General features: G+C 50.5%; 1 long non-coding RNA gene across 1 annotated transcript; it reads right to left on the reverse strand.

The window, feature by feature from the left end:
- Positions 1-270: 270 nt before the first annotated feature.
- Positions 271-6,979, reverse strand: LOC120888085 (uncharacterized). Its single transcript, XR_005731547.2, has 3 exons — positions 6,791-6,979; positions 677-963; positions 271-324 (listed from the first exon to the last, which is right to left on the reverse strand). It is a non-coding gene; the product is annotated as an uncharacterized LOC120888085 (long non-coding RNA).
- Between the last annotated feature and the right edge of the window lie 6,999 nt (positions 6,980-13,978).

Consider the following 13,978-nt stretch of genomic DNA (forward strand, 5'->3'; position numbering starts at 1 on the left):
ACAATGTCGGCAGCTTGCTTCTCCATCAGGCCCAACTTCTTAGCGAAAATGCCTTGTTTGCAGCTGTGGAAACATTCGTCATTCAGTGTAAGTAAGCAAGACACCCCGCCCTGGGACGGGGGACGCGTCTCACACACATGGTGGTGGGGCAGTGCCAGGAGTGCACATGGTACCCGAGGATAATTCCCCAGCTCAGCCACAGGCACGTAGGAAAAGCTGGCGGAAGCCAGAGGACCCATTTAAAAAAATGTGATTGTCAATCAAATCAAATCGACTCTTCTTTTCACACTTTTCCACGACCCGCTGTGGCTCCTACTGTGCACACTAAGGGAAAATAAAATAAAATAAAATAAAACACACACAAAAAAACATTTTCAGGTGGGGTGAGGGAGGGTGGCCCACCAGGCAGGAAGTTGTGGAAGGAGACTCTGCACATGCGTGCATGAGGGTGTTTGAGCAGGAAGAGGGTGGTTTGGGGTGAGGGAGAGGTTCCCAGAGGGAGAGGCAGGGACCAGGATGTGCTTTCTTGAATTGGCCTGTTGGACCTCATGTAAACCAAATATGCACACGGCAACCACCAGGGGCAGAAATCTAGACCAGCCTCAGGATGGGGAAGGTAGGGACGTGGGGACAAGGACCAGTTGTCCAAAATGCTTGTTAGAACAGACTGACTTACCTCTTACGGGGGTCATCTGGGAAATGGGGCACCCTCCTGGTGAGTTGCCCATCAGCTGCGGTCCATGGGCTTTGTAGCGGAGATGCCAGGTCTTGGCTGCAGCCTCCCTGTATCCTCTTGCTGGGTTGTGTCCTTTGGGTAGGCACTTCACCTGGCAACTGCTGAGCTTCGTCCCTGCAGTGACTCCTCATCTGTGGAGCCCTGACCCCGCTGGAGGAATCAGTGCACAGAGATGGACAGACAGGCAAGAACTCTGCTCTCAGAAAGCTCATTTCCTAGCACAGGGGCTGAGTAGACGCAAATAGACAAGGGGGAAAATTGCTCTCAGTGCTACACGGATCAAAATAGAGGGCTGTTGAAGAGAGTGATGTGGCGCATGTTCCATCGGTCACTACCAGGTGGGGACGTGGAAGCTGAGCTCTGTGTAATGAGGACCCAGCTATGCAAATGTCTGGAGCACAGCGTCCCAGACAGGGGGACCAGGCCCTGAGCTGGAGCGTGGAGGGTGTCATTTGGCACTCTGTTCCACAGAAGGCAGGCCAGGGTGGCTGCTGCTGCAGAAGGACCCATGGGGAGACAGGAAACAGTGGGAAGAGGCGAGAACCAGATGGCATGGGGGGCCGGCGGGCTCTGGGAAGAGACTGGATGTCCCCCGTGTGGTGGGAAGCCACAGGAAGGCTTGAAAGGGTGACAGGGAGACTGGGTTTGATTTCTCTCTTAAGATGGTCCCTGGGGCTGCACTGGGTGAAGGGATTGGAGGGGTAAGGTGGGAAGCAGGGTGCCCAGTCACAAGCCTCCTGCCGACTTTAGAGGGGGACACGCTTGCAGCTCAGGTCAGTAGTGTTGACTCCCCTTCCAGCCTCTCACTGGGGTGGAAACCAGGCAGCCCTCCATCCATCCTGGCCCCCACAGCCCCTCCGCAGCAGCTGGAGAGTGGCTGGATCCTCCTGGCCGTGCGTGCTTCTGCCCATGCATTGGGCTGGGATGCAGCCGGAGGGAAGACGGTGCATTCACAGGTCCCCAAAACCCCCGCTTTCCCACGGGGAAGCAGGACGCTGGCCTCCAGCTGCTCACACAAGGAAGCAGCTCCCCGAATGGACAGGTTTTCCTGGGGATGGAGCTGGGCAGTTTCCAGGGGGCTTTTCTGGATCCCTTCTGCTCTTGGAAGCAAACACATCACCAACATGTGTAGGAAACATGCGCGTCCCGCCTGATGCCCAGACGTGTGGCCAATCGTTAGGAAGCTGCTTGGAATTTTGATCCCCATCTCGCCGAGCCCATCTGCTTTGGATACCGGAGGAGCCCAAGCCCGGATGTCTGGCTGGCTCTGCCCCCAGCCCTCTGGCCCTCTTGAAGGCTCCTGTCGATTTGAAGGCCATGGGCTTGTGCGGTAGAAAGGAACCAGGGAGGCATCGGGCGCACAAGTGTGGCCACGCAGGGAGCATCTCTCACGGGGCTGCCTGGCAGAGAATGGCCTGGGCAGGTTGTCAGGCCTGAGCTGATCAAGCCCGGCTTCTGGGAGCCCACACTCTGATTGCACCAGGGAATCAGATCTTGCAGGAGAATGAATTTCTCCTCTCCAAGCTGGTCTTCTCTCTCGGCCCCCAACTTGAGGGAATCGCCCTCCATTCTGTGCGCTTCTAGCCGATCTTTCTATTCCTTCGATTTTTATAGCCGACCATTTTGTACGTGAACTAAGTACTAAACAAGCATTATTACCGCTCTGCGCACGGAGCACCACAGAGGCATAAATCCCACATTAACCTCATCCTAAAGAACGGCTGAATGCGTTTTAATAAATGTCCCCGATGGTTTCAGTGTCTCGTAGCCAAACAGAATAAAAAATGCACACACATTACAGGATGTTATGAACCTTTCTATCAAAAGTAATAATAAACAGACTGCTTGTAGGTTTTGGTGATTGGGTTACATTTTTAAACAGTATATTGAGAGACAAATCAAAGTAGAGCTGAGATGCTGATGTGATCTGATCCGACGGGGCCCCCGCCGTTGCCAGGGCTCTGGGCTGCGAGCAGGTAGATGTCTCTCTTACCTCTTGATGCGTTTCCATTCTGGGCTCCCCTTCTGCAGGGTACCAGGAGAAACGAGCAAATTAAGAAATCTTCTCTGCACTCAGATATTTAATAGAAGCAGCCCGATAAAGGCAGAGACGCACATCATTTGTCAGCCGAATAAAAATTCAGATGAGGTATTTTCCTGACGCTGTGCCAGGCACCATTAGGAGGGTATTTTATTTTCATGTGTCAGTGACGGCATGCTGCTGGGGCCAAACTTCTTCAGACTACAAGGTGTTACTTGATGTCAGGCACAGCGTGGCCTTCCATCTCAGGCAGCACATCCAAGATGCCATGACTCTGTCACCAGTGTGCCTTTTCATAGCCTATCTGGGATTTCCACTCTGCAAGTTTCAGAAGTTAATTAGGCATTTGGGTTGTCGACCCTCGGTAGATGAAATATCACGCTGGTGGCCATTTTGGATGTGCAGATGTTTTGGTTTGGGCACATCTGTAGGCAATCACTGTGTGTTCTGGGCAGGACCGGTGTTTTATTATGGGATTATATGTGTAATCTTGGATAAATAGTAGAAATTGGAGTACTTCAGTTGGAAGACTTATTTTCTCTCCCAGAGAGCAGTGTAAATAGCAAACCAGAAACCATTCGCTCATTATTGGAGCAATAATCTAACTTGCCAGTCTTCTCCCTTTGGGCTGGACCTCAGAGTTCAGTGTAAAACCCTTGGCAAGCAGCGTGCCGTGGGGTGTCAAGCTGGCCGTGAGGGCCAGCAGCGAGGGCCTCGGCTGAGTTCCAGCAACAGCCACCGACCCTTCAATCATGGTTGAAGAGGTGGCTGGTATTTGGTACCTGGCCCCAGGGATTCTGGACTATGTCTTGGCACCTCCTTGTATCTGGGGAGGGCAGAGCTGTCTCCATCCCTGGCCAAATGTCTTCCCCACCAAGTGGGAGGAATCCCGTGGCATGGTGTGGTAGCAGGCGGCCCAGCCTGACTCGGATCCTCTGCTCCAATTCTGGTAACACATATAATGATGTTACTCCGTTTTGTTTTACATCTCCAAAACAGATGTACCGAATCCCTGTAAACTGATCTATGGTAATGCACTTAATTTTAATCTTCAGTGTTAAAAGTAAAAACTGATCGCTTAAAGCAGAAACATGTGTCACTTCACCATACATTGGCACAGGGCGCAGCGGAACCCCCGCATCACTTAACTGCTTGTGCTCTGCCGTTGACCTTCCCTGGGTTCTGTGCTCCCTGATGCTACTCCTCCCTGTCTCCCAACAGAGGGCTTTTCGCCAGGTGACCCTCAGCTGCTAAGTGTCCTCTCTCTTGCCAGGGGCGTCATCCAGTTTCACTGAGCCCCGGGCTTCGGGCTACTACGAACAGCCTCTGCAAAGCACATACCCAGTGTGGCCTGGAAAGTTGGAAACAGACATGTCAGAGTGGCTCTAGATGGTGGAGAACCGCCACACGGGCCAACGAAAAATGAGCGCTCCCTGACCAGGATGCTGGCTGAGTGTCCAACCGAATGGTGTGATGTTCACCAGACATCTTTATGCATGAAGACTGGGGTAAAGCCTCTGGACTTCTATTTCTAGAAAATGGGCTGTAGTTTCTTGGTAGGGAGGCCAGTGCTACTTAGAGGCCCAACATTGGTGGCCATCAAGAAAGTCAACCTGGAAACAATGAAGGATTCTTTGGAGCGTGAAAATCAAGGCCAGCCCTCGTGTTGTATAAAGCAGCTTGGAATGGGGGAGTGGGGGTTGATAAATATTCACTCATTACCTGCTGGGAGTACCCCATGGTACCAGGTGTTTTCTCAAGAGCTCCTGGTGGCAGTCCCTGAATGACACGGGATTGCTGACACTTGTCTCCTGTAAGGTCAAGAAGAGTCAAAGGCAGATGGACACCCTTTGTGGCAGAGTTGGTTGGAAACGAGGATGCAGACTTCCATTGACTTTGAGGGCTGATCTCTTGGGAAGAGGTACCTTCCCCTGCAGACGAACCAGCTCAGGCAGAAGGGAAGGCTTATCAGCAGTGACCAGGTCTGGCGTCCAGAGGGACTGGATCCTGGGGGAACTGGGAGTGCCTGTGCTCTTGGGGCAGTCCACAACAGGTGGGGACCGAGGCTGGGAGACAGCAGAGGCCAGGCCATGAGGCTAGGCTGGGGGGCGGGGGACGCCGATGGTGGATGAGGCCAGTAGCATCAGTGTCCCCTGGATGGCTCCTGAAAACCGTTTCTGATTCAGTCGCCTCGGGGTGGCGCCTGGGAATAGGAATTTCTAACAAGCTCCCAGGCCAAGTGGACGCGGCTGATCCAGGATCCCCAGGCCAAGGAGCACTTGGCCAGGCTTCCGGGGTGCTCTTCTCCTCCTCTCTTCTATGGTAGATTCTGGAGCCTGCCACATGCCCCAAGTGGCTCAAGCTGTTTCTCCAAGGACACTTCAGAAATTAAATGAAGAGGAATCGTCCGATGGGCTGGTCCCTGGAGAACCTGCAGGCTGCTCTCGGGGACAGATTTGCCTTCACTTTAACCTTCCACGGAGGGCCCTGCTTCTCATCCAAAAACAACATGGCCAACAGGAATTCAATTTGGCAGGGGCCTTTCTGTTTAAGCATACTTTCTCTTAATTTAATCACCCGTGCAAGAGCCTTCCAGACATTTGGGGGTACATTTTTAGAAATGCAGCTTATTTTCTCAGATATTTTCATTCTCGAACATCTGGTGGGGGATGGAGGGTAAGAGGTGGAGACAGTCAGATGGAGATTATTCAACGGGGGATTGGAATGCAGATGGATTTTTGAAAGGCCCACAGAGTTGTGGGACAGAGGCAAGCTCTGGAGCCAGGCTCATCTGGGTGGGAATCCAGGTGTGCCACTCACTCTCCGGTGAGTGGCTATGGAAAGTCATCTGACCCCTCGGACTCTTGGTTTCCTCATCTGGAAAAATGAAACGATTCTAGCTGCCCTGTGGAGATGTGGCCAGGAGGTGATGTCCCTACAGCATCAAGTGTAGATTAGAACCCAATAGGCGCTCGGTTAATATCATATATCATTCTAATATTTACTCTTTTCATTCTTCTTCTTCTTATTTTAATATGTGTCCACCCAATGCTAATTCCCTTAATGTTGCAAACTACCGAGAAAATAAGGACATCATAAGAAGTATTGACTTTTCTCTAAAAAAAATCTGAGACAGTGGGCCACACGAGGGGTTCTCTATTAGAGGTGACTTTGTTCTTCAGGGGGTTTTTGATTGTCTCCTGGGGAGTGCCACTGCGCTGCTGGTCATCCTGTAAAATGCAGAGGACAGCACCAGTCCAAAACATCAATCCTGTTGCTGTGAAGGAGCCCAGGGCCACTTCTTTGGGGTTTTAGGATTTGAAAGGAAAATAAAAAGTTACTATTTATTGAAGATTTTCTATATGGTTTGATAGAGTCACCTAAGGCATCCCATGGTGGTGTTCTGGTTGTCCCTATTGGCAAACGAGAAGCTGGGTGTTCAAAAGACAGAGCATGAGAGCGCAGGCCCTGGGTGCACACGTCGGCCGTTCACGCATGCTCACAATCTTCACTCCATGGACGCGCTTGATGGGTCTGTGTTCCAGGCAGCAGGGCCAGAGGATGGGCACGGTTGGAGGAGTCTCAGGCCCAGCCCAGTGGAGGAGACAGAGGCCACCAAGGAGCTGTGTGGTAGGGCTGGGGAGCTGGGGCTTTAGCTCCGTGGTAGCCCACTTGCCTTGCAGCACGAGGTCCTGGGTTCAGTCCCCAGCCTCAGTTTCCCTGTCATGGGATGGCAGAGAGGAAAGCAGCCATCAGAAGCAGAGCTCACCTGTGCTGGGCGGTTGCCGGGAGCCTGCCACTCATGCTCCTGTGTTGCCTCATTTAGTCCACTATCACCCGGGGCCAAGACTAGGGTGAGGCAGGAGAGTGGGCACTTACCTCTGTCATAAACCTAAAAGGACATCAGAAAACTCAAGCCCTCAGGTAACATTTCACTGCGACTTTGAAAATCAAAGTTAATGCAAAAACTCCACTTTGAACTCCTTAACCTTTCAGGACTCCACCTTCCCTACCTCACCAAATCCGGGTCCTGCATCCCCATTTTACAGAGGCAGAAATCGAGGCTGGAGGGATGGATGGATACGGGTCCTCCTGCTCACAAGCCAGGGCCTTCCGACTGGGGCTGGAGTGACAGGGGACACTGTCTTCTTTCTGCTCCGAATGTTCCTCTGTTTATCCACCCCTTGCAGGAGGGACAGGAGGGGCCAGTACAGAGCAAGGCGGCAGGAGCAGCTGGCGGTCGTTACTGTTTAACATGTATTAAGAACCCGCAGTGTACTTTGAAATCGAAATGTACCAGGAAGCACCCTGGTAAACTCAGTTCTGTCATCTTTTGGGGGCACCTGGCTGGACTTCAGAGAGAAATCAGATAAAGCAAAGACAAGAACATTGTCAGTGACCCCAGAGGGAAGAAAAGGGAGAACCGGACACCAAAAAAAATAGCATGCGGCTACTTGAAAGAAGTCACCCGGGCAGAGCGAAGGGGCAATGCATAATCATGCTTTTCCCTTTTCAAAGATGACTCTCACAAACATTAATTCATCGTCTGTTCACGACAAGAGAGAGAGAGAGAGCGAGCGACTTCCACCTTACTACTTGCAAGACTTAAACATAGAGACTGTGTGGAGAGAGCTGAGGGTCACGTGGTTGGTTTTTCTCTGGGTGTGGAAGAACAGGTCTCCGATCCTGTTTCCGTCTCTGCCCCGCTGTTCTAAGAGTCTCATTCCATCTGCTGAACAGACCGTTAAATTCATGACAGAGTTTGTTTGCATTAAACTCGAAAACACGGTGCTAAATTGATTACATCTTTGAATTGGAAGGAAGCAGGGGTTTCCTCATCCAAAAATCTGTGGGTCACAAACATGCTCACTGTCCCCTTCCTGAGCAAGTTATTGTTTGAACCCGCATTCCTAGACTTTGCACTCTTAACCACTTAGATGTCATGATGCTTCTATGGGGACCTTTTGGGGGCATCTGTGTTGTCCTTTGGTTGCTGGGCAGTAGATGTGTATCATAAAATGGACTTCCCGCATCCTTGCCCCTCAGAATGTGGTGTGGCTGCTACTCCCATCAATCATGGGAATCAAGGTCCCCGTCCTCTTGAGGCTGGGCTGGCCTTGGGGCTTACTTTAGCCCACAGGACACAGGAGGCAGAAGCCAGCCTAGACTAAGTGACCGCAGCGGCTGTCCGTCAGAGGATGAATGGAGACACAAACTCCAACAGAGACCCACAATGGGGCAGGAAGGACATCCCGACACATGCCCCACCAGGATGGATCCTGAGGACATGATGCCGAGTGAGGTCAGCCAATCACAAAGGGACAGACACTGGATGATCTCTCTCCTAGGAGATAGAGTAGACAGGTTCATAGAAGTCAGAGTGACGGTTTCAAAGAGCGAGGGGAGGGGACACAGGCTGCACACTATGGATGTACTGACACTTCAAGATGGTTCAAATGGTACATTGTGTGTATTTTTCACTATAAAAATAAATTTAAAGAAAAAAAAAGTGAGAGTGAGTGAGTTTGGAGGCCAGACCTTAAGACCCTGAAGTTTTGGCCATCTGGGCATTCCATCTGAGGACCGCGGGGTAAAGATGCCAACGCTGACGTCCAGGGGGCGAGAAGAGGTCCCAGGCAGAGGCACGAGGGCCCCCACCAGCAGTGGACTTGTGAGCAAGACCATCTGGGACCTTCCGACCCAGCTGACCCCGCAGAGCACCTCAGTGGCAAGGCCAAGTCCAGGCAGAACCACGGAGGCCACCAGCCGGCCCCCAGAACCACGAGAGAGAATGGAGTGGTGTCTCCAGCCAATCCAGGCGCCTTTCCCTCTAGACACCCGGCCCCTTTCCTCCATCTGGTGTGTCCATGGATCGGGGAGGACACCTGCTCTCTTCTTCTATCCAACTCCTTCTATTAGGTATGAATATTTTTTCTTTTAAATGCAAAAAAAAAAAAGTGTCTTCTCTCATGGTCACATCTATCTCAGCCGGAAGTTTCCACCCCACCAAGGTTTAGTGATTCCTAGAGGATTAGAAAATTAATCCTCAAGATAGGAACCTAGGCCTGGCATCACCCAGCGGGATCGCAGTGCCCGTTTCCAAACCACGGCCCCCACCTGTTGACTCTCCCCACTCGCCCAAAAACATACGGTGGCTTCCCCTGTCGCTTGGTCCTCCTGGTGAACCCACTGTCTACATTTCTCCTAGACTCCGCCATAACTTATCAGAACTTGTCTTAAACAATTAAGTCAGGGTGTGGGTCAATGAAACGTGGAATTCCGCAAGCTGCTGATAGGAAGAGTAAGGGGACAATCATTCTGGGGACAATTTAGCAAAATATTAAAGATGTTCGTATGTCATGACCCCCTATTTTTACCTTAGGGCTTTGTCCTATGGATATGAGTAGCTACACAGGTGTTCATTGTGACATTAATTATATAGGTGAAAACCTGGGAATAACCTAAGTGTCCAAAAAGGGGGGATTGGCTAATTACTTTAAGGTATAACTGTAGAGAGGAATGCTACAGAGTGGGTAAAATTATATCATAAAAAACTATTCAGTGACATAAAGAGAAGCTCATAATGTTCTATAAACCAATATAGCAATAAAACAATTTATTATTTCATTTTTATGAAAATACGTATTTATAAAAAATAGAAACTATACAGATGAACAATTTATGTATAAGATATACAGAAAAGTTTTATAGCAAAGTGTTAAAAACGGTTACCTCTGTGGTACAGAACTTAAGCTCATTTTTTTGTCTGTTTGTCCATCATTACCAAATATTTTACCTTCAATAATTATTGCTTTTGTAAAAAAGGGAAAACACAAAAAAGAAGTGGTAATGCCCTCATTCGATTCCTAGAAGAGAAGCGAAGGAGGAAATGTCGCCCACTCCTTGTTTGAACTTCTACATGCTGATTTGGAGGTGGTGAGGTGCAGCATCTGAGTCCCTGCTGTGGAGCAGAGTGTGACATGCTAGGACCTAGTCAGCGTCTCGGAGGGACATCCATCTAGGCAGGTTCCTGTAGGTCCAGGTTTAGGGAGCACAGCTCAGGAATTTTAAAGGCTGCTTCCCTGTGGCTGGCTCAAGACAGCTGGATCACCCACCCCTGTGTCTGTGGGACCAAATCTGGTGGGCTGGAGTCCTGGTGTTGCCTGTCACCACCTTTGGACTCTGGACATGAAAGGAGATTCCTAGCCTCTGTTGACAGGAAGCCGAGATCAGATCATCTTGCCAGCCCGGTTCCATCAGTCTGTGGAAGCTTCCCGGGCACCTATGATTGATGTGTTTTTCCAGAAGAAAGCCCTGGGAGCGATTTAAACATACCCAGGCCCGAGGATTGCTTTCTGAATAGGGGGAGTGGCTCACCCTGTCCTGTCCTTCCTGGGGCGACTCCAGGCAGCTCTCTGGGCGTCCCCAGGGTGGGGAAGGCCAGTGCCCTTGGGACACATCCACGCAGCCTCATCTCAGCTCCGAGTCTGCGTCAGGTACTGCAAATGGCCACAGCTTCCAGAGGGGCCCGGGCGCTGAGAGTAGCCTCCGTGCCCCACATGGAGAATCCAGAAGGAAAGCCGAATGTTTCAAACTCTCAGCCACCTGGCCTCCTGCTCTTGATATTTCCCTAACATATGCTAACATATGCTTTCCTCAAGAACTTCAAAAACATGCTTTTAGCAGCAATGAAAATAGGACCACGCGTCCAATTCAACTCCAGCCTGCCTCGTTTCCCTCTAATACCATTACCTCATGTACAGAAGAAAATGTAAATCTAAAATATGCTGGTGATTATAACCTTTCTTCCTGACAGACATTGTAATATAAATGCACATAAATTGAATTTCTTCTTTAAAGAAATTTGAATACCTTTGGAGCATTTTAGCAAATCATCTGCAGCCCTTGTGGCACCACATCAATGATCTGTGGAAACGTGATCTGTCTGTAGCATGACTTCTGCTAGAAGGACGGAGTGGGGCTGGGACATGCCAAGAAAAATAGAACGCACTTTATTGATATTCAAAATTTATTTTATTAAACTTGCACAAAAGACAGAGACTGGGGGTGGGGGCGGAGCTGGTGGCTACCAGGGCAGGAGCTTCAAATATGAACTCCCGGAGTCCTGCTCAAGTCATCTTCCTGCCAAGGAGGGGGAAGAAGAAAGAAAGCTTTGCAGTTTGGCTGCATCTCGCTGGGCTGCACACAGAGGCCTTGTGTGAACTGTGAAGTCAGGAAGGGTAACAGTGGTGAGGGTGGGTGGGGCTGCAATGTGTCAGGGGAGAGGTCCTGGGTCCAGATGTCCCCCGGGGGCCAGGGAAAGAGCATTTGTACCATCTTGGGCTCACCGACTTGGGCTCACCAACCATGAAGGTGCAGGAGCTAAGATGCTGTATTAGCCAGGGTCCTCCAGAGAAACAGGCCAATGATGCATCCGGGTCATTGCACATAATGCTGCGTGGTCTATAACAGGTCACGTATATCAGCTGTGCTTCCACGATGGAGCTGGAGAATTCCCATTACCTGGTGTTTCTACTGTGCATTTCCTGTGTTTAGATACACAAATACTTACCGTGGTGTGGTGATTGCCTACAGGATTCAGTACAGTAACATCCTGTACAGACAATCAGTCAGGAGGCATAGACTACTATATAGACCTGGGGTATAACAGCCTCGCCATTGAGACCTGTTCAAGAGCACACTAAGATGTTCAGATAATGATGACATTACCGGACAATATATTTTTTTTCTTTCTTGTTTTTATATTACTCATTTATTGTTTTTCGCTATGGGAGTTGAACCAGCAATGCTTCACCACTGAGCTATATCTCAGGCCCTTCCATTGATTTATTTATTATTTTGAGGCAGGGTCTTGCTAAGTTGTTGAGGGAGAACCTCAAACTTATGATCCTCTTGCCTCAGCCTCCCCAGTTGCTGGGGTTACGGGAATGTGTCACCGTGACCACTTGACAATGCATTTCTTAGAATGTGTCCTTGTTAAGCAACACATAGCTGTGTATATGTTTACATGTAATACTTACGGTCCCCACAATTTCTTCCTATTGATCTATTTATGATAAGGCATTGGCTCATGCAATCATGAAAGCTAAGCCTCTTGTTGACGTAAGCTGGAGACCCAGGACATTTGGTGGCATTGTTCAAAGGCCAGAGAACCTGGTATGCAGAGGGCAGAGGATTGTTGTCCCAGGTCAAGCAGTCAGAGAAGGAATTCAACCTCCCCTCACCTTTGGGTTCTCTTTTGGCCTTCCATGGATTGAAGGATGTCCATGGGTTTGGGAAGGGCAGTGTCACCAGTTGCGATACTAATCTCTTTCTGGAAACACCCCTACAGAGACACTGAGAAGTAATGTTCCATTCCGTCCCATTTTCCTACATGGAATGAAAACTTGGGACTTGATGGGCTGACTCACTACCTGGGGATCTCATGGCCCAGGCAAGTTGGCCCAGAAAGTCAACCATCACAGCTTTCTTGGGCATCTCTGGGGCTGAGAACAGGCTTCTTGAGTGTCAACCCCTTCTTCTTCTTTTTTTTTTTAAGAGAGAGAGAGAGAGAGAGAGAGAATTTTTAAATATTTATTTTAGTTCTCGGCGGACACAACATCTTTGTTTGTATGTGTCGAACCCGGGGCTGCACGCATGCCAGGCGAGCGCGCTACCGCTTGAGCCACATCCCCAGCCCTCAACCCCTTCTTGAGGGTCAACTGCTGATTGTCACTGCCCAGCTGGGGGAGTTAAAAATAATAATAGTGAAAAGAGCATCCAGATCTCAGCCCTCTGCACTCCTGGCTCACACCCTGGTCTGTGCCTGGGTTCATCATTCAGCCCCTGGCCTGGCATCTTGGCGAGGACTCTGTGTTGGAGGGTCAGTAGCTTGGCCCTGGAGCAGCCCGTCTTGTTACTTCTGGGACGTTGGGAGAGGAGCTGGCAAACTTCAGGTGGAAGCCTGAAGTCAGGAATGAGGTTCCAATGTCCCTCACCCACAGAGGTCAGGAGAGCCAGTCTGTGCAAGCCCGCCTCCTCCAGAAGCAAATGCGGTCCACGTTCTCCTGACCACGGGCCACAAACAGTAGCTGCACTTCCTCCATCCCCCAGCTTCAGACGCCCTTCAGCCAGGCAGCCAGCTGAGACCACAAATCCCCGGGGCTGCCTGGGGGAGGCATCAGGGAGCCCCTTTCGGGGGCTACTGGCCCTAAGTTGGTCATGTTCCCAGACAGGTCTCCTTTGATCCATCAGATAATCTACTTCCCTCTACAAAGTAAAGCCCACTGGTACCTGGGCAGGGACAGGACTGCTTTGACCACAAACTGCTCGGGCTCCACCTCCTTGGGACCTTGTGCCAGAGGGGACTTCACCCCTCCAGGCCTCCCTGTGCTCATCAGTAAAATGAAGGCTAACAGGAGCCCAAGCCACATGAAACTGCCACCGATGTAGATCAGAAACTGCCAATTAGAGGCAATGGCATGTGGTTCCTTCTGGTGGCGTCACGGGGAGAGGAACGTGTAAAAACGTGCCATGCCCCTGGGGTTGAGCAGGGCACAGGGGAGAACTCGGCGATCTTTGTCTGAGGTGTGCTCTACCCTGTCCCTCTCCCGCCCAACTGGGAATGTGTCCCTAGAGGGGCTAATTTTTCTGGGGGTGCAGGCAGGAGAGAGGACACCGCCACCCACCGATGCCCTGGGCCCCCTCCTACATAGCCCTCACCTAACAGTCCACTATGCGCTCCTCCACGCTTTGATCATCTTGAAACAAATGCCAGGGCCAAGTCCAGGGTAAGAGAACCAATGTGAGTGCCCAAAATCTCAGCCATGAAGCTACATGATATTTTTTAAAAAAATCAAAATTAAAGCAAAAAAAAAAATCTATGCAAACAGAATATTAGCATTGAAGCAAAGGCAGCATCCAATGGCGCTGGAGGGCGAGGAGGCGAATCAGGCAGGTGCAGGGGCAGTGGGTGAGCTCTGCTGGGGGAGGCAGAAGGGATGGGGGGGAGAGGCTGGCAGGGGAGGGCGGCCTCCCCTGAATCCTCATTTCCTCTTGAGCCAACCCATATCGCTGCTCCTTCTTTTCCATGTGTTCCTTCAAGTTGGGGCTTTATTTTTTTTATTTTATTTTTCATGAATTTTGATGATTTATTTTTGTTTGAAAAAAACATGAACCATCTCTCGAGCTGCTGGGCGAAC

This window comes from Ictidomys tridecemlineatus, chromosome 15, assembly GCF_052094955.1.
Source record: "Ictidomys tridecemlineatus isolate mIctTri1 chromosome 15, mIctTri1.hap1, whole genome shotgun sequence".
Classification (NCBI taxonomy): Eukaryota; Metazoa; Chordata; class Mammalia; order Rodentia; family Sciuridae; genus Ictidomys; species Ictidomys tridecemlineatus.